This window comes from Heteronotia binoei, chromosome 6, assembly GCF_032191835.1.
Source record: "Heteronotia binoei isolate CCM8104 ecotype False Entrance Well chromosome 6, APGP_CSIRO_Hbin_v1, whole genome shotgun sequence".
Lineage (NCBI taxonomy): Eukaryota > Metazoa > Chordata > Lepidosauria > Squamata > Gekkonidae > Heteronotia > Heteronotia binoei.
In genome coordinates, this window is record NC_083228.1 from 131,538,090 (window position 1) to 131,557,995 (window position 19,906).

Genomic DNA, 19,906 nt, shown 5'->3' on the forward strand with positions numbered 1-19,906 from the left:
TACAGCTGACTAAGGGTGACCCCACAGGGCAAGGGTGTCGAACTCATGAGGGCCAAAACTTTTTTTGTAGCAGGAACTCCTTTGCATATTAGGCCACACACCCCTGATGTAGCCAATCCTCCTGGAGCTTACAGTAGGCCTTGCAACATTTTATTCAACAGTTTCTGATAACTGACACTTCTTGCTTTGAATTATTGCATTAAAATCTGGAGGCAATGTCTGTGCTGTAGCAACCTTGAGTATGCTGTTCAGGTGTGTGTCTGTAAGTTGCAAACCTTCTTTTTGATTTATTGACATTAATTACAGAAATCTCATGGTCAATACTTTGAGTCCAAGGCCCAGGGAAAACATGGAATGGCTGGGCATTGTGAGCTTTTGTACATAAGCTGCTTCATGTTCTGGTCAACCAATGAAGAAAACAGAGGCTTTGTTCCATAGCTCCTGTGTGATTGAGCAAGCTTGGCAAAGGAAGCTGTGATGTAGAAGGAAACAAGAGAAAGAGAAGGAGGTAGATGAAATGAGTTGCTTGCAGGCCTGATAGGAGACCTTCAGGGCCTAATCTGGCCCTCAAGCCGCATGTTTTTGACAGCCCTGCCATAGGATTTTCAAGGCAAGTGATGTTGAGAGGTGGTTTGCCTTTGCCTGCTAGGGTTGCCAGATCCAACTCAGGAAATATCTGGGGACTTTGGGGGTGGAGCTAGGACTGAGGTTGCGACATACACCATTGAACTCCAAAGGGAGTTCTGGCCATCACATTTAAAGGGACCATACACCTTTTAAATGCCTTCCCTCCATTGGAAATAATGGAGGTAGGGGGCACTTTCTTTTGGGGCTCATCGAATTGAACCCTCTGGTCCAATCTTTTTGAAACTTGGGGAGGATTTTGAGGAGAGGCACCAGACATTATGCTGAAATTTTGATGACTCTACCTAAAAAAACCCACCCCCTGAGTCCCAAATACTCACAGATCAATTGGCTACATTCTCCATTATACCCCATGGGGACTGGTTTGCAATGGCAAACAGCCTCTGAAATATTTCTTGCCTTTAAAAAAGCCCACATTGCAACTTAGTGGTGCATAATGCTAAAAGAGCTAGAACTTCTAGCTGCCAGACAGGATCTCCTGGCTATTCTACACAAAATGGCATACAATAATTCAATTACTAAGATATGGGCTATTTGCGTCATTTTTTGAAATAAAATAATAATTTTATTTCATAACTCTTTCTTTCATGCCACTGAGCTGAGGCCCTTCCAAAAAACCTTGGAGTCACTCTTCCTAGGACTGAGCAAATGGCCTGTGATGAGATATGTATGCAGTCCATGGAGGAGAAAGAGCTTCTGGTAGATATCTCATGCATTAACCAGGGTTTTCCAAGGCTCAGTTGGGCCATCGAAATGAGAGTGAACCACTTTCAAAGAGCTGAAAATCATATTTGAGTTTTTCCTGATGTTGAATATTCCGTGATCTAACGTGTGTGTAAAGCAATGTCAAATTGCGGCCAATTTATGGCAATCCCAGCAAGGAGATTTCAAGGCCAGCGAGAAGCACAGGGCCTTGCAGGGCCTTCCTTGGTGGTGTCCCATCCAAGTACTGACCCCGCTTAGCCTCCCCCAGCAAGGAGCTTTCAAGGCAAGTGAGAAGCAAAGGTGGCTGGCCATGGCCTTCCTCTGCAGAGCCTTCCTTGGTGGTCTCCCTTCCAAGTACCAACCCTGCTTGTGTGAATATGCTAAGTGTTGTCAAGAGCTGCTGACTTATTGGTGACCCTAATCAGGGGCTTTCTCTTCCAAGGACCACCAAGCTTAGCATCCCCCAGCAAGGGGTTTTCAAGATAAAGTAGAAGCAGAGGTGGCTGGCCATGGTCTTCCTCTGCAGAGTCTTCCTTGGTGGTCTTTCTTCCAAGCACCAACCCTGCTTGTGTGTGTGTAAGCTAAGTGCTGTCAAGTCACAGCTGACTTACATTGATCCCAGCCAGGGGCTCCCAAGGTGGCCATTGCCTTCCTCTGCAGACCCTTCCTTGGTGGTCTGCCTTCCAAGTACCTACCCTACTTATCTTCCAAGATCTGGTGAAATCAGGCTATACCATACTGCCTTCCCTCCCTGACACTGAATACAATAGATTCAAGCCATGTTAGTCTGAAGCATCAGAACAGAACAAAACGTTGTTGGTCTTAAAGGTGCTATCAGGGCTTTTTTTGTAGCAGGAACTCCTTTGCATATTAGGCCACACAAGCCTGATGTAGCCAATCCTCCTGGAGCTTACAGTAGGCCCTGTAAGAAGAGTCCTGTAAGCTCTTGGAGGATTGGCTACATCAGGGGTGTGTAGCCCAATATGCAAAGGAGTTCCTGCTACAAAAAAGCCCAGGGTGCCATTAAATGCAATGTCATTTATTAAAATATAGCAATCAGAGTATCTCTGGCCTATTTGTCCCAAAAAAAGGAGCATTGTGGCACCTTAATGACTATCAATACAATCCTAAACAGCGTTGTCCTTTTCAAAGTCCGTTAGACTTACTGCACTGTTTTAAAGATTGCACTGTCACAGATTTATTATCTGTTTGTCTTTCAAGTGCCATAAGATTCCTTTTTGCGCTTCCCACAACAAACTAACTCTCCTATCAATCTGGAATTTATCATCATAGTTAAACTCCTAAGAGTCCCCCCCCACACACACACAAATACTTGCTGAAACTATTTTGCAAATTCCGCCGAAATCTTAAAGAAGGCCCACGGCATGGTTTTTAAAACTTAGGATTTTAAAAAAAAAATGGCTTAGAGCTCTTCATTATAAACAAGGGTGACAGCTGTTGAACGTAAAAGCACAAATATAGAGGTACATGTAAAAACCATTACTTTCCTTCAGAACATCCCATAGAACCCCAAGAAGAATAGCACCCATCTGGCTGCAGATATGCTGTTTTTGACATCAGTTGGATATGGGGGAGGGGGGGGGATTACAAGAATCAACATTGATCTGTAAACTGAGTGACTGCGTAAAGATGTCAAATGCATTACCCTGAGAAGAATCTGCATGCTTAGAAGCCCTCTATTGTGTTACCAGATCTGCTGAGGAAAGGCACAATAAAATTAATCCCCTGACTCTGGAAATGCTATGCATGCGGCCGTTACAGATGTGCAAAAACAGAAGTGCATACATAGATTGGGTAGGGCTTGTAAGAGAGGACGGCTTCCTGGCCCATGTGTCTTTGGATTTCCTGCACTGACCCACCTTAAATGGAGAAAGAGTTGTCAGCCTTCAGGCGGGGCCTGAACATCTTCCGTAATTGCACCTAATCTCCGGATGGCATAGATAAGTTTCCTGGGAGAAAAAAAAATGGCTTCTTTGGAGGGTGGACTTTATGGCATTATACCCTGCTGAGCTCCCTCCTTTCTCCAAACCTCACCCTCCCCAGCGTGGTGTAGTGTTTAAAAGTGATGGGCTCTAATCTAGAGAACTGGGTTTCATTCCCCACTCCTCCACTTGAAACCAGCTGGGTGACCTTGGGTCAGTCAGTTCTCTCAGAGCTCCCTATGCCCCTAAAACCAAGTCCATCTCACCACTAGCATAACACTAAGAGCTAGAACTTGCAGCTGCCAAGCAATTTTAGCTATTCTACACACTCCTAGCTATTCTACACACAGTGCTATATAATATTTGATTGATTAATTACACTCCCCAGGTCCCACCCCCAAAATCTCCAGGAATTTCTCAACCTGGAGCTGGTAACTCTATAGGGAACTGATTATGAGGTTCATCAGTGGGTAGACATTCTTACAAAAGATGGGATTGTTCAGTCTGAAATATTGGATAGTCATGGGGGAAATTATTATTGTTTTGCCATTCCCTCTTACTGATTGGCTCAGGCATGAGCATGGAGTAGAATGAGATGGAAATGTGCTCATAACCTAGTCCAGTGGTGGCCAAACTTGCTTAATGTAACAGCCACATAGAATAAGCATCAGATGTCTGAAGAAATGAATGTCAGATGTTTGAAAGTTGCAAGACAGGGAGGGAGGGAGGGAAGGAAGGAAAACAGATGGTGAAGGGAGAGGTAGAAAGAAAATAACTTTAACTTTGAATGCATTCTGCCAGCCGGCTTGACTTGGAGAAGTGATCTAATAATATTTAATTTGATTTGATGAGAAATGCCTTTCCCTAGCTGGCCAACGGACTGAGGCTTCAAGAGCCACACAGTATGTGTGAAAGACCCACATGTGACTCCCGAGCCATCCCCGATCTAGTTAGTGCTGAGAAGCTTGAGCCTGTTCATCCAGTGTGATGAACACAGAAGCCGCTTCAAGCAGGTCCAAGAGGCTTGTGAAGAGCCAAACTGCTTATCAGAAAACTGGCTCCCTCTCCACAATGGGCAAGCAGGACGTCAGTCCAACCAGTAGGTGATTGAGTGAGATGCTGTGTCTGTTTATCTGACCTAAGTGCCAATGGAGCTTCCAGACACTGTAAATTATTCCCTGTGGTCGCAGTATTTTTGCAAGTTTCAAGTGCACCAAATCAACATAACCTCTGTGTACTTGCAAGATCAGCACGGACAGTAGAGCAGCCATGGTGCAAAAGCCAGAATTCAAGTTCCAGACCTCTAGCTCAGGGCTCCCCATTATAGTGCCCAGGACTTTTTTTTGTAGCAGGAACTCTTTCAGATATTAGGCCACACCCCCTGTTGTAGCCCATCCTCCTGGAGCTGACAGTAGGCTCTGTACGAAGAGTCCTGTAAGCTCCAGGAGGATGGGCTGCATCTGGGGTGTGTGGCCTAATATGCAAAGGAGTCCCTGCTACGAAAAAAAAGCCTCGATGGGGCCCACGGGTGCCATGGTGCCTGCCAACACCTTTCCTGGTGCCCACCAAATGTTTTTAGAAAATGGGTGGAGCTCCTGCCTAGCAGAGCTTCTGATTGGCCAGTGGAGAACTGATTTACTGTGCAGGTTAAAATAGTACCTTTTGGGCAGCAGCTGCTACCACAGTAATGGTTCTATTCCGTTTCTCACTCCTTTTCCCCCAGTGTCTTGTTAAAAATTGCTCTTTGTTACCCCTGAACTGGGATTCTTCTGTCTGCTCATGGTTCCATCTCCCATGACAGCCATTTTGTGATTACACCCACCGCCTTTTCTCAGAATTCCAAAAGCGCCCGCAGGTTGAGGACCTCCACTCTAGCTATCAAACTCAGAGGGTGAAAAGATGTTTTAAAAAATATACTTGCCTTCCTTTTTTATTATCGTTATGTAAGGGTGTGTGCCTGTCACTCTTGATCGTCTGCATGCGTGAGCTGTCAATGTGCGCATTCTATACCAGAGGTGTCAAACATGTGGCCCGGGGTCCAAATCAGGCCTCTGGAGGGCTCCTGTCAGGCCCCTGAGCAACTGGCTGTCATCTGCTTCCTTCTCCCTCTCTCTTGCTTCCTTCTGCATCACAGCTGGTTTTGCCAGGCTTGCTCAATCGCACAGCAGAGCTACAGAGCAAAGCCTCGATTTTCTCCATTGGCCGAGCCTCCTCCCTTGGGGAGGAAAGGGGGGAAGGCACAGCTTTTTTTCCAAGGCTCTCTCAATTGCAAAGCAGAGCTACTGAGCCTAGCCTCTCTCCCTTCCATTGGCTGAGGCTCCTCCTTATCCTGGTCCCCTGGGGAAAGAAGGAAAGAGCCGCAGCTTCCTTTGCTTGGTTCCCTGGATCCAATGGGAGATTTTTTTAAAAAAAAAAAGCACATTTAAAACTGAGTGCTAATATTTTAAGCATGCTTTAAGTTTAAAAATAATAATAATAATAATAATAATAATAATAATAATAATAATAATAATAATAATAATAATAATAATAATAATAATAATAATAATAATAATAATAATTGTGTTTGTGTCCCTTATAAAGTTTATATCTCAGCTACCTAATCTTAAATAGGTGCACACATGGCCTGGTCCAACCTGACATGGCTCGGCCCAACAAGGTCTCATTTATATCAGATCTGGCCTTCATAACAAATGAGTTCAACTCCCCTGTTACATTAAGGCATCATATGGTGGTTACTGCTGGATTTGCAGTGCAATCATTGCCGGCCATCTGACCCTTCCCAGGCAATACAATGAGTGAGGAGCCACAACCTCCCCACTACATAGTGTCCGGATCATGTCCAGTGATGGTATCACTTTACTCGGCTCTGGTTAGACCTCACCTAGACTATTGTGTTTAGTTTTGGGCACCCCAGTTTAAGAAGGATATAGACAAGCTGGAACAGGTCTAGAGGAGGGCAACGAAGATGGTGAGGGGTCTGGGGACGAAGTCCTATAAGGAAAGGTTGAAGGAGCTGGGGATGTTTAGCCTGGAGAGGAGGCGTCTGAGAGGTGATAGGATCACCTTCTTCAAGTACTTGAAGGGCTGTCATATTGAGGATGGTGTGGAATTGTTTTCTGTGGCCCCGGAAGGTAGGACCAGAACCATTGGGCTGAAATTGAATCAAAAGTTTCTGGCTCAACATTAGGAAGAACTTCCTGACCATTAGAGCGGTTCCTCAGTGGAACAGGCTTTCTTGGGAGATGGTGGGCTCTCCTTTGGAGGTTTTTAAGCAGAGGCTAGATGGCCCTCTGGCAGCAAAGCTGATTCTGTGAATTAGGAAGATCGGTGCTTAGTTCTTGTGGCCCTTTCTTACATGCCCAGGGAAATGCTGATAGCCATTTTGGGTTCAGTCAGTAATTTTTCTCCTGGCCAGATTGGCAAAGGATCCTGGAGGTTTTTGCTGTCTTCTGGGCATGGAGCAGGGGGTTACTGTGAATGTTTGGGTGGGGGGGAGAGATTTGTGAATTTCCTCCATTGTGCAGGGGGCTGGACTAGATGCTCCCGGAGATACCTTCCAACTCTATGATTCTAAGCTAGAGTTGCCAATCCCTAGGTGGGGGCAGGGGATCCCCTGGTTTGGATGCCCACCCCCCACACACACACTTCAGGGTCTTCAGAAATGGGGGGGATGTCTGCCATTATTCCCTATGGAGACCAATTCCCATAGGGTATAATGGAAAATTGATCCATGGGTATCTGGGGCTCCGTGGGGCTGTTTTTTGATGTAGATGTACCAAATTTTCAGCATAGCATCTGGTGCCTCTCCTCCAATAACCATCCAAGTTTCAAAAAGATTGGACCAGGGGGTCCAATTCTATGAGCCCCCCCTCCCAAAAAAAGTTGCCCCTATCTTTCATTATTCCAAATGGAGAGAAGAAATTTAAAAGAAGTGTGGTCCCTTGAAATGTGATGGCCACAACTCACTTTGGAGTTCAACTGTGCTTGTCACAGCCTTGCTCCTGACTCTACCCCCAAAGTCTCCTGGATCCACCCCTAAAGTCCCCAGATATTGCTTGAGTCAGACTTGGCAAGCCTATTCTAACCTGATGAGCCCCTGATCTGATCCTTATGATCTGGAAGCCATAAGAGGCCACGTATTTGTCCATATTTCAATCCCAACTCACTCTCTTTTGTCTTTCATTAATCATCTGATAGAACCTAAGCTCATTTGGCCCCCCTCTCCTCCAGGAGCCGCTCCTGTTCCTCGTTACTCGGCGGAAACCTAATATTAGTAACAGCATGTACAGAGGATCTGGACCATGAATTAATAATAAGGCACTTGTCATGGAAAACATGCGATTCCCCCACCCTCCTCGCTGGCAGCCGCCCGGCCAGACTGCGGCTCGCTCGTCCTCGCACGGCAGTGACATCGGCCATTCTACTAAATAATCAGAAAACAAAAGGGTTTCTGATTCGGCTCTCCCCTCCGATGGTCATCACCCAAAATTAATGAAGAGAGACAGGATGAATAGGGGAATTCACTGTCTAACATTTCAGGGCATTCAAGTCTGTCTTTTTGGATATTTTGGCGTGTAAGAGCACCCATCACTAAGGCATAGGCTGGGGTGATGAGGGAGGAACAGGGAGGAGGCCAAAGTTCACAGTTTAATTTGCCAGTTAATAAGGTAATGCACAGAAAGAAATCTCCCAAGGGCTGTAGCGGCTGCCGGTCTGCAAAACAACTGCCGGCAGTTATGGCTCAAGGCGGCGTAGGCAGTAAGAGGGCTGGATCTCTTGCCCCATATTTCAAGCAAAGAGAGAGGTGGCACTTGGCTCTGTTTCAGGGTTAATCAGTGAGCCAGTTTTTGCTAGAAGCAGGTCTCATTTGCGTATGGCTGCTAAGCACCCAAGGCCAGGCGGGGGTTCTCCAGGCCAGGCCTGGAGGTTCCCAACCCGCCGGCCCTCATTGGGTCGGCAGCAGGAACCTCTCACAACATCGTTGGTGCGATGATGCCACTTGCGGATGACTTCATTGCGCCGGCGGTACCATGTGCGGCTGCTCTAGTCATTTCCAGAAAAACTCTATGGTTTTCCCAGACGCTCTAGCAATTTGGGAGGGAAAACTCTACGGTACAATAGGTACCATAGAGCTTTGCCCTCCCAAATTGCTAGAGCCGGAGGACACGGGGGACTCAGCAACCCTACATTTGGGGCAGGAGCTCACAGGAATGGAACTCTGGAACCTCTAAATTTTATTGTACTCTTTCTTAGCCCCCCCCCAAAAAAAATACTTGCTTCTGGGCTCCACTGTTCAACCCCTCCCCCCCGGATGAGAATTTTGCTGAACTCTAAGATTTGACAAACTTTCTAATATTTTCCAACAAAAAAAATGGGGAAATCATGCCACTGTGGCCACATAGGAGAAAGTGATTTAAAAAGTATGATGGGAGTGAGGTTTTATTATGACAATTATAATTCAAGAAGCATTTTAACGTAGACACTGATATAATTTAGTGCGCTTTCCGGTGATGTCCGGGGCATGTGGTATATGTAAATAAGTTGTGCTAATGAGCTCCGGCATCTCTTTTTCTACAAAATGACCCCTGGCTGGAAGTGTCAAGGAAATTCAGTAGGAACGGGGAGTTTCTATGCAAGGAAGGAGAGGGCTGGAAAGGATCTAATCTGCCTTAGGAAACAGCTTCTACTTGGAAATTTCAGGATACGTGTCTTTAATATCTATTGCACAGGCTGCCAGCTTTTCTTTTTTTTTTAGCAGGAACCCACAGGAGCGCAGTTTCAGCTAGCTTGGTATCAGGGGTGTGGCCTAATATGCAAATGAGTTCCTGCTGGGCTTTCCCCCTACAGCAAAGCCCTGTGTGAAACCATGGTGACGTCAGGGGGTGTGGCCTAATATGCAAATAAGTTCCTGATGGACTTTTTCTACTAATAAAGCCTTGAAAACCAGCAATTTCAAGACGGGGTCTGGAGATCTCCCAGAATTACAACTGATTTCCAGACTACGGAGAACAGTTCCCCTGGATAAAATGGCTGCTTTAGAGGCTGTTCAATGACATTATACAGTGTCAAGGTCCCGCACTCCCCAACCCCCATCCTCCCCTGTCTCCACCCCAAATTCCAAAATTGTCCAAGCACAGAGCTGGTGGCCCTAACAGCAGCAACAACTACAGCCACTTGGAGGCTTCATCCTACCGGATGGCATGTTAACAGGCAAATGTTTGAAACAAAGCCTTGTACAGTAAAGGAATCCAGGAAGCTTTGGACAGAGGGAGACTGTGCACAAAGCTTCCGGGATCTGAGGCAGTTGTCTGAGTCCTGCCCGGAACTGGAGATTCTCAGTGTTAAGATAAAATCTGCAGCAGGGTAGGTGCTGTCAAATTCCTACCCTGCCCCAAATTTTGTTAGTCTTTAAAGTGCTACTGGACTCTTGGACCGATTTTTGCACTAGGGCTTGTTCCGGGTGGAGAGCCCTTTTGCCCCCGGCAGTTCTCTCGGTTTTTGCACAAGCTGCCCCAGAGCTTCGATTTGGCCCACTGCTTTTCCACGGCAAGCAGAAACTACTTGTAAGAGGATCTTGCTTGCTGCGGAAAAGCCACACAACAAGAGAGAGAAAGAAAGAGAGAAAGAAAGAGAGAAAGAAAGAGAGAAAGAGAAAGAGAAAGAGAGAAAGAGAGAAAGAAAGAAAGGAAGGAAGGAAGGAAGAAAGAAAGAAAGAAAGAAAGAAAGAAAGAAAGAAAGAAAGAAAGAAAGAAAGAAAGAAAGAAAGAAAGAGAGAGAGAGAGAGAGAGAGAGAGAGAGAGAGAGAAAGAAAGAAAGAAAGAAAGAAAGAAAGAAAGAAAGAAAGAAAGAAAGAAAGAAAGAAAGAAAGAAAGAAAGAAAGAAAGAAAGAAAGAAAGAAAGAAAGAAAGAAAGAAAGAAAGAAAGAAAGAAAGATTGTTTTAGTTAGTTTGGCATCATCACTAGGCCCATATGATGATTATTTTATATCACTGCCTCTGCAAACCCTTACTGGAAATCAAAGATCTTTGTTTTGCTTTTTGGAAGCTTGACTCACCTTGAAACCTTACCCATGTTGTAACCTTAGCCTCTCTTATCCTTTCCGATGAACCCAATGTACTGATCCAGAAGGGAATTTGGACAGCAAAGTTGTGGTTTAATTCGCTAATCTTTAATTCGGGGGGGGGGGGTATACCATCTTAAGGTACAGGGAATCAGAAGATTTTTTTTCCAGGGCAAGAAGAAGGGGGGCGGGACAGCTTACTTAACTTTTTGATGTTGGAAACAACTGTGCCTGATGCACCTGCACTGGGGGGGGGGGGAGAGGGAGGGCACATATCAACAAGACTTCCTGGAACCATCAATCTGTGGTACCTCAGCACTCTCTCGCTCTGAAAGCAAAGGTGAAACGGAATCCGAAAATTGCAGAGCTGCAGATGAGGAGTCAGCTATCCCAGGGCCCCCTTCTGAAATCCCATCTTTCAGGTCAAGTTTCATGTGCGTTTTTTCATGTTTTGGTCACCTGACGGTGGCTCCCTCGCCCCATTGGTCTCCCGGTTCACAGACTCGGTAATGATGTAACCAGAGTGTGTGGGAACCAGAACTATGTGACAGATACAATTTTTCCCAGTCATTTATGAGGCTTGGATACTAATTCTGCTTGCTCTACCTGCTTCTCCTGCTGGCTATCAGGAAATTTGAACTCCTTTAAGGACATAATGAGGCTGGCTATACCCCAAGCTGAACTTGGTCACAGGGAGTGAAAGAAGGGTGGCGGCGAGGGGGAGCAGGGGTGGGGGAGAGAGCAGTCTGGTTGCAGAATATATTACTTTGCACGGATCAGGTTATTTGGGACTTAAAAGCTGTGAGAGACAGTGTCCTTTTAATGTAAATGAACAGGGCCAAAGTCTTCCTTTCGGTGTTGTTGTCTCATGCACAGGCCTGACCGTTTCGGCTTTTAGCTGCTTTTGACAAATTTGTTTTCCTTCAACACCCGCTGTAGTTTTAGATTAATATTCCAGGGCTTTTTTTGTAGCAGGAACTTCTTTGCATATTAGGCCACACACCCCTAATGTAGCCAAACCTCCCAGAGCTTACAGCAGGCCCTGCACTGAGACCCCTGTAAGCTCTTGGAGGATTAGCTACATCAGGGGTGTGTGGCCTAATATACAAAGGAGTTCTTGCTACAAAAAAGCTCTGAATATTACTGAAATTTGTGTCCCAGTGGCTGGTGCTACATGGAATGGGTTGCCAACCTCCATGGGCTACCTGGAAATCTACTATTACAAGCGGGGCTCTTTAGCAGAAACGCACAAAAACACACTTCCGGATGGCTTGGTGTCAGGGGGTGTGGCCTAATAGGCAAATGAGTCCCTGCTGGGCTTTTTCCTACAAAAAAGCTCTGATTACAAGTAGGGTTGCCAATTCCCAGGGGGAAAGTTAGACAACACAGCAGAGAACAAACACACATGGATTGGAAAACACTGAAAAACTATGCATAAATAACTTTTACGATTACATTTACAATCTCTTATTGTATATTCTGTTATCATATTCTATTACACTCATAGAACCAACTTGCCAATTTTTATCTGTTCATACATGCTCAAAACATACAAAATAATATAATACCGCTTGTAACTCAATTCTTAAAGTCACAGTCCCATAAATGCAGTTTTCAGCGTGTCTTCAAATTCATCCATTTAGCTTGTCTCTCTTGATACCAAATCTATATATCCATATGAGAACTGTTTGTGCCAACACAGAATTAGAGAGCTTGAGAGAGCCTATGAGAGATTTATTAAGAGCACGGGTTCTGATCTAAGTTGCAGCCAGAAGAATCATGGAAACGTGAAGTCAGCCTAGGATTCATGTCACTGCCCTTGTTAATTGAAAATAGAGTACTACACACAGTCTGAAGTGCGATCTTGTCAGTTTCATCACTCACAACAGTTACAGGACAGTGTTCTGCTATCAAGAGAGACAAGCTAAGGGGATGAATTTGCAAACTTACCTCACAAGCAGGGGTGGACTGGCCATTGACCTTAATTTGAAACAAGCTGTGCTATAAGGAAGAGCCCTGATTCTGAGCATGGATCCATCTTTTAGATACCCAGTTAATCCTTCCCCATTGATGATCTTACCCTACTCCTACCCTGTGAAATAGAAGAATAACAATTAATTCATCATGAAGATTTACATTAGAGAAGTTATTCCCTATATGGCACTCGTGCGCACTGTGGCCACAATAAAAAGAGAAGATTGGATTTATACCTGGTCCTTCGCTACCTGAAGGAGTCCCAGAGCAACTTACAGTCTCCTTTTCCTTCCCTTAACAGACACCCTGGAGGTAGGTGGAGCTGAGAGAGTTCTGACAGAAACTGCTCTTGAGAGAAACAGCTCTGCAAGAACTTATGACTGACTCAAGGTCACATCAGTAGCTGCATGTGGAGGAGCGGGGAATCAAACCCGGTTCTCCCAGATAAGAGTCCACACAACTACTACACCAAACTGGCTCTCTGGCTGGATCCATCCAGCTTCTATGTTGGGAGGCAGTAAGCCTCTGAATACCAATACCAGGAGGCAATGTCAGGAGAAGGCCTTGGCCTCTATGCCCTGTCTTGGACCTCTACTAGAGCAGGGTGGAGAATGTCACTTGGTCAGGCCCTCAGTGGTGGGCATTGGGAAGGACTGAGCGGTGGGCATTGGGAAGGACTGCTGCTGGGGTATATTGGTGCCTTTAAATGTCTGCTGGGAGCAGCTGCAATTTCTGCATGATGGGAGGGAGGGTGGCAGGGGTGGGAGCCAGCTACCACTGGTTCAATTTGCACTTGATTATCCCAGATGGTGTGGCCTAATTTACTAGTATTAGTGGATGTGGTCTAATATGCTAATGAGTTCCTGCTGGGATTTTTCTACAAAAAAAGCCTTGGATCTAAGCATTTGCCTAGGGCGGTAGGCCAGGGGGGCGCGCCAAATTAGGCTCGCCCCGCATGACTTCAAATAGAAAAACAACTGTTTGCATTAATTTCGCTGGCCTGAATCGTTCTCCCTTGGCAGAGCACTGTTTTTAAAATTGATACTTTTGCATGGCCCGGAAATGACGTTATAAATATTCAAATGGCCCTTGGCAGAAAAAAGGTTCCCCACCCCTGTACTAGAGGAACTAGCTGGCCAGGGCTAAATGCGCCATTGGTCTGATCTAGTAGGGCTCTTCTTATGTGACAACCATTGATGGGTTTCCTAGTGCCCATATGCTTCTTTCCCACAGCATCTCTTCTGCAGAACTGTCCCAGCTTTCTTCCACCTCACTGGAGCAGAAGAACTTAGAAACAACTGACTTCATAGTAGAATTGTTGGCTTGCAACTTCCCAACATTTTGTGATTGGACCCATTCCACCCGTGGCAGCCGCTTTCTGATTGGTTACAGCCCTCCATGGCAGCCTTCCATGGCATTTTGTAGTAGCACCTGCCCCCTTTTCTTAAACTTCAAAAAGTGCCCACAGTCTTAATACAATCAGGGACTCCTGAATTAAAGACACCATCTGAATGCCATGCACAGCCCGTATTAAGTTCAAAGAGTCAATCATTGACTCAATTCATCAAAACATCCAAACAATCCATTAAAGTGCAGCATCCCAGCAATCATTACAGCAATTAATCAAAAATTATCTTATGTTTCCAAGGAACTTAGCCTTATTAATTTTTATTTATGTGGCGGATGTATTACTCTTTAATATAATTGACAAGGAGGTGGTTTATATGTGAAAAGCAACTGCACAGTCTATCAATGGCCAGGAGCGTGAAAAAGCAAGAACATTTGAACCAACTGATAGATTGAGAAGGTTTTATGCGGCTAAATAATGCTTCCGTTCTCCTGACCCTGACAATTTACTGTTAATTTTTTATGCTTTTTTCCTTCTACTGTGGACACCACGGAAGCATGCAATGGATTTACTGGAGAGCTTCTGTCCAGCTTGTTTTAAAACAGGCATAATTGGCTTCAGTATGGTAGCACTATCATGCATCTTGAATCACACAATGAGTTGGATCCAACAAGGTGAAAAGGGAGGAGGGGATCCCCTCAGAACACCCAGGCTTTTTTTTTTTAGCAGGAACTTCTTTGCATATTAAGCTACACCCCCCTGATGTAGCCCATCCTCCAAGAGTTTACAGTAGGCCCCGTACGAAGAGCCCTGTAAGCTCTTGGAGGATGGGTTACATTAGGGGGGTATAGCCTAATATGCAAAGGAGTTCCTGCTACACAAAAAGACCTGTGATCACCAATAATGCTATGCTCACGGGACACGCAATGGCAGCTGTAATATGAAATGGAACTGGGTGAAACCAAGCAATAAGTTTGGGGGCGGGGGGGCAGGTAGCATGGTATCACCTGATCTCATTGGATACTGGAAGCTATGAAGGGTTGGACCTAAGAACATAAGAAAGCCATGTTGGATCAGGCCAGTGGCCCATCCAGTCCAACACTCTGTGTCATACAGTGGCCAAAAAAACCCAGGTGCCATCGGAGGTCCACCAGTGGGGCCAGGACACTAGAAACCCTCCCACTGTGCCCCACCTTGCAAGCACCAAGAACACAGAGCATCACTGACCCAAACAGAGAGTTCCAACAATAAGCTGTGGACCTCTGCTCCAAATGTTTATCCAGGTTAGTACTTGGACAGGAGACCACCAAGGAATACCAAAGTCACTTCACAGAGGCAGGCAACGGCAAACCACCTCTGAATCTGAACATCTCTTGCTTTGCAAACCTTCATGGAAGGTCACCATAAGTCAGCTGTGACTTGATGGCACAAACAAAAGCAGGGTCAGTACTTGGAAGAGAGACCACCAAGGAAGGCTCTGCAGAGGAAGGCAATGGCAAACCCCCTCTGCTTCCCACTTGCCTTGAAAGTCCCTTGCTGGGATTGTGTTGCAACTTTACAACACTTTACATGCATATGTAAGCAAAATGTTGACTGGATCTAACCCAATATGAGCAGATCTGTGTCCACAGCACCATGTGCTACCTTAATGTCTAAAAAGTTTTTATCCTAGCTCGGTGTGGCTCTCATGGTTTATGAAATGACACAATTAAAATGTTATTTTAGCCAGTTTGGTGTAGTGGTTAAGTGTGCGGACTCTTATCTGGGAGAACTGGGTTGATTCCCCATTCCTCCACTTGCAGTTGCTGGAATGGCCCTGGGTTAGCCATAGCTCTCACAAGAGTTGTCCTTGAAAGGGCAGCTGCTGTGAGAGCCAGCTCCACCCACCTCGCAGGGTGTCTATTGTAGGGAGAGAAATATCGGAGACTGTAAGCCACTCTGAGTCTCTGATTCAGAGAGAAAGGCGGGGTATAAATCTGCAGTCTTCTTCTTGTTGTTTAATAAAATGTAAAACCAACATGACCAGAGACAGGGCAGGCATCTATACTGAGCAAATAATGTGTCCACTAATTTAATTCCAGAGGGGTAACCCAGAATAGAGCTTTCTTCTCCTTTTTAATTTGGGAAGTATTTATGACACCTAACAAATATGCAATAGCTGGAAAGCTTGATAGCTATTGCAACTCCTTGGAAGCTATATCAAACATTAATAGGGATTAGTGTTAGAAGTGGTGTAAGCATTGCTAACAACCCCGCTGCAAGCGCTCACATTTCCATATGTTACAGAGGTAAGCGGAGCCACCAACAAGAAGGGGAAGAGCAGCAGAGACTTGGGAAGGAAAGGAACCAGTTTCCTCTTAGTTGGGAGCAAATGGAAGCAGACAGGTTATTTTAAGGTGGAGGGGGCAAGATCAGATCACAAATCCCACTCTAATGCATTAGAGCTGAAATGTCCTACAGAAAGGAGGTCAGTCTTTCATCCCTTGGTAGCACCTTCTATTCCAGTTACTAGGTTTAGGGGGAAATCCCCTTTCCTGAATAAATTGGGACTTCTGTTTAGGATTGCCTTGGAGTAGCGAAGAAGAGCCCCGTGGCACAAAGTGGTAAAGCTGCAGCACTGCAGTCCTAAGCTCTGCTCACGACCTGAGTTCGATCCCGACAGAAGCTGGGTTCAGGTAGCCGGCTCCAGGTTGACTCAGCCTTCCATCCTTCCAAGGTCGGTAAAATGAATCCCCAGCTTGCTGGGGGGAAAGCGTAGAGGACTGGGGAAGGCAATGGCAAACCACCCCGTCAAAAGTCTGCCGTGAAAACGTTGTGAAAGCAACGTCCCCCCAGAGTCGGAAACGACTGCTGCTTGCACAGGGGACTACCTTGACCTTTTTTTAAAAAAACTGGAGTAGCAAGCAATCAGTTGCAAGCATGGCTTGCTTACATGGAAAACATTTCTACACAGAATGAAGGAAGCAGGGCTGCCAGCCCCCAGGTGGGAAACAACATATAATGAGAGAGGTCACACAGGAAACCAACAACATAAATCCAAAGGTTGCTGTGACCAAAATTACTAAAATACATACAATATTTATTACAATAAGGACAGTACGCCTGAAAAATTCAGTCACAGTACTCCTGTGGAATTCACAGTATGCCTGAAGATATCAGTGTATCCCATACATGTAGTAACGTTCCATCTTCATAAATCCCATGAAAATATAATGTCTGCAACAGGACAGCCGGTTTTTCAATTCCTGTTTCAATGATGCTTTTCCTGAGCATTTTGCCTGTGAGAAGCATGTAGGAAGAGACACAGCTTATGTCTTGAGTTCTTTATTTTAAGGATGTTATGGAAATAATGTTATAATTCCGTGCCTGAGGTAAAGTACTTCTGATTTCTGCAATCTTGGAGGTTATTGTAAGGGCTTTTTTGGTAGCAGGAACTCATTTGTATATTAGGCCACACCTCCCTGATGTAGCCATTCCTCCTGGAGCTTACAGTAGGCACTGTACTAAGAGCCCTGAAAGCTCTTGGAGAATTGGCTACATCAGGGGTGTGTGGTCTAATATGCAAAGTTCTTGCTACAAAAAAACCCCCTGGTTATTGTAATAATTACAAACTAATCCTGGAGGTTATTGTATTAATTACAAGCCAGTGCAACTGAAGCACTTTGGACAAGAGAAGCTAAAAATTTCTATGTATGTTCCCTGCATCTGCCAACAGTGGTGGTGGAACATGCCGTGAAGTCACAGCTGACTTAGGGCAACCCCATAGGGTTTTCAAGGCAAGAGATGTTCAGAGATGGTTTGCCATTGCTTGCTTCTATAGAGTGACCTTGGACTTCTTTGGAGCTCTCCCATCCAAATACTAACCAGGCTAACATAAGAGAAGCCATGTTGGATCAGGCCCAGGGCTGGCCATAGGGTGCACAGAGTCCCAGACAGACTTGCCACCCACTGCCCCCTCCATGGCACCACCCCCGGGCTGCCCCCCTCCTTTTATCTGGCCCCCGCTCCCTGCCACCCCCACTCCTTTCCACCGCCACCCCCTCCTACCTCCACCACCACCCCCGCCACCACTGCCTGTAGCACTCTCTGAGGGTCCTCCACCCGGAGGATGCTTACAGAGTGATACAGAGACTGCGCGCCAGCCAGGCACCCTCCCCACCCACTCTCTGATGATCGGAATCATCAGAGAGGAGCAGGGAGGGCTCTTGGCCAGCGCGCAGTCTCTGTATCCCTTGGCATCCTGGATGCTCAGGGAGCGGTACAGAGACTGCACGTCAGCCAGAAGCCCTCGCAGGTGGTAAGATTTGAGGATCTGCCTATGGCGCTGGGCCAGGAGGGCCCTATTTTATGCCCTTTCTGGCCTGGCGTCCTAGGCAAATGCCTAATTTGCCTAGTGGGAGGGCCAGCCCTGACCAGGCCAATGACCCATTCAGTCACAGAGCAGCAAAAACCCAGATGCCATCAGGAGGTCCACCAGTGGGACAGGAACTCCAGAAGCTCTCCCACTGTTGCCCCCAAGCTGAACCTGCTTAATGTCCAAGATCTGATGAGACTGGGCTAGCCTGGGCTCTCCAGGTCGAGACCAGTGTTCCCTCTAAGCTGAGTTAGCATGAGCTAGCTCACAGATTTTTAGCCTCTGGCTCACACATTTTTGTCTTAGCTCACAAAAAAGTGACCCCAGAGCACAATAATTTATGCAGTAGCTCACAACTTTAATGCTAGTAGCTCACAAAGTTGAATTTTTGCTCACAAGACTGCAGGTTAGAGGGAACATTGCTCAAGACATCTCCAAATCAGCCACAGCAAAATATCTGTCAGCATGCACGAAGTTCATCACTCAAAACTGAAACCCTCACAGCTGCCATTCATATAACTTAAGGATCAGAATGCAGGATTTCTGGACCAGGTTTCCCAGTAGACATCCAGCCCCGGGGACATCCGTCAGCAAATTAAGTACTGTAATCAGAGCATAGTTATTGAACAAGAGGGACGCTCTTGTCATAGTTTTTAAAAACAGGCTAAAGGAGGCGACCTTTCCATGTACGGGGCTACTAAAATTTCTACCTTTTTAAAGCATCAGTGATTTACTGCTTCCAGGTGTGCATTCTAATTCTTAACAGATCATTTCATTCCAGGTGCGTTCATTCTATATATACACATATATGGGGGGGGGGGGGGGCTGGGTTGAGAAAGCCTATCCAGTTCCTTTTGTTGTCAAAGGTGGATAAAATCATCAAGAGAGAGAAAGAAAAGAAGAGAGCTGGGAGTTACGCAGGGAAGAAGGTCTCCACACTGAAAAGAAGAGTGAGCAAGTACACGAGTATCCCCAGTTATCAAAGCCAACACTTTTGTTTCTGGGCAGTGCTTCAAAAGAGGGAGATCTTCAGCCATGAACAAGCAAAGAGAAGCATAGCATGTCCCAGGTGGGAGGTATAAGGCGGTGTTTCTCCATAGAAAGGCCGTGTTTGACTCTTGGCTCATCAGTGCACAGCTTGTAATAAAAGTATGATGTTGTACATGTTCTAACTGCACATTTTTATTGCATGTTTCTTCCAAGAACACACCAACACACTTAAAGCTGCCTTATACTGAATCAGGCCATGAGTTCATCAAGGTTTCCTCAGAATGGCAGCAGTTCTCCAGGGTCTCAGGCAGAAGTCTTTCACATCACCTACTACCTGATCCTTTCAGATGGAAATGCCAGGTATTGAACCCGGGACCTTCTGCATCTAAAGCCAATGCTCTACCACTGAGCCATGGCCCCTTCCACTTTTATAACTGATCTCCAGCAGCAGAAATCAGCTCCCCTGGAGAAAATGGGTGTTTTGAAGGGTGGACTCTAGGGCACTGTAGCATGCTGAGGCCCCTTCCCTCCCCAAACCCCACCCTCTCCTGGATCGACCCCCAAAGTCTCCAGGTGTTTTCCAACACTGACCTGGCAACCCTAACTAGAATCCACCCTGCAAAACATCCATTTTCTCCAGAGAAACTGAACAGAAGGACGTAAGAAGAGCTCTGCTGGATCTCCAATACAATGACCAACTGTTTACTATGGGCATAACTGTTGACTATGGAGCGCTGACCACTCCTGCATCCACCCCCAAAGACTCAAGGTAACATAAGAGAGGTCATGTTGGATCACGCAATGGCCCCTCCAGTCCAACACTCTGTGTCACATAACAACATGAGAGAGGCCATGTTGGATCAGGCCAATGGCCCATCCAGTCC